At 48.0% G+C, this 1,452-nt stretch overlaps 1 non-coding gene across 1 annotated transcript; it reads right to left on the bottom strand.

Annotated features, from left to right (window-relative positions):
* Window positions 1-1,097: 1,097 nt before the first annotated feature.
* Window positions 1,098-1,237, bottom strand: LOC128106818 (small nucleolar RNA SNORA48). The gene has a single exon (XR_008216865.1). It is a non-coding gene; the product is annotated as a small nucleolar RNA SNORA48 (small nucleolar RNA).
* Window positions 1,238-1,452: the final 215 nt, after the last annotated feature.

Here is a 1,452-nt window from a genome sequence, read left to right on the forward strand (position 1 = left end):
CAGTGCTCTTAACCACCGAGGCACAATTTTTAAAAAGCAGATTTAACTGTGTGGATGGACAGCCAGCACAGCGACTTCTGCTTCACATATAGTTTTACATTCTATTAGTTGTTTTTACTGTTCACTTTCCAGAGCCCAGGCCTCACTGAGATGCCCAGGACAGAAAGACAAACTCCCACCCTCTCTGTGCTGCCTATCAAATATACTGATTTGCTAATCACCTGCAGCCAATTTTATAGCAGGGAACGAGTAAACCGAGGTGTGCCCTCAGGACACATTCATGTTTGGAAGGATGGCTGGTTCTAGCTCATTGCCACTCTGGCATCCTTCAAAGACACACATCTCTCCTCTTCCAGCCAAGCCACCCCCTTTCCCCGTGGGCTCAGTCACTGTAATTTGATCAACTATATCAATTTCCCCCTAAGTCATAATGGGGAGGCCATGGTCCTGGAGATGCTGGGAAGGTGAGATGCCAGCTGAGGAGACCTGCAGACAGGCTGTGGAGCCTGGCAGGACTCAGTCACATGGACTGCAGGTGGCAGAGCTGCAGGGGCTGTAGAAGCCCCCTTGGAGGGTGTATGATGGCACCATGTGACCTGGACGCCGGACTCAGAACTGCAGAATCTGGTGCTCACCCTGCTGGGTTAGAGTCGTTGGTCCAGTCTTTTGCTAGCTTCCTGCTCCTCCCTTTGGAAAGTGATTTTTTTTAATTATTACTTCTATTATGGTGACTATAATTATGTATGATTATGTGTATGGTGTGTGAGGATGCACGCACACATGGAGCACATGTGGCTGGAGGGCGGATTTCACGATCCATTCTTTCCTTCCACCTTTCACCATGTGGGATCCAGGGATCCAACCCAGGCCATCAGATTTGTGTGCAAATGCTTTTGTCTGTTGGTATCTCAGCCCGGATGATCTTCCTCCTTCTCCCCCTCCCCTCCCCACTCCTCTCCTCACTCCCCTCCTCTCTCCCCCTCATCTCCCTTCCCCTCTCCTCCCCTTCTTTCTTCTTCTTCTTCTTCTTCTTCTTCTTCTTCTTCTTCTTCTTCTTCTTCTTCTTCTTCTTCTTCTTCTTCTTCTTCTTCTGGATTTTATGTGCCCTAGGCATGAAACAGCTTTGGTCACCAAGGTAGGCACCAAACTAGGAAGACCAAAGGACTGCCATCTGCTCTGCCCCGGACCAATAGAAGACCACCACCACCAAGGGGTCTCTTTGCCCATTGCCAGGGGTGTGTGTGTGTGATTTTTTTTAATTTTTAAATTTGAGAGTTCTTCCACTGTTTATGGATTTTCTTTTGTGTTCCTTTGAGTTTGTGGTGTGTTCATATGTGTATGTGTGCATGTTCACATATGTGTGGTCACACGTGTGTGCAGGGACACATGTAAGTGTGTGCATGTAGACACCAGAGGATGATATCTCCCTTGATCACTCTCCACCTCATATAT

This window comes from Peromyscus californicus, unplaced genomic scaffold, assembly GCF_007827085.1.
Source record: "Peromyscus californicus insignis strain IS unplaced genomic scaffold, ASM782708v3 Scaffold_9__1_contigs__length_137607984, whole genome shotgun sequence".
NCBI classification, from domain to species: Eukaryota; Metazoa; Chordata; class Mammalia; order Rodentia; family Cricetidae; genus Peromyscus; species Peromyscus californicus.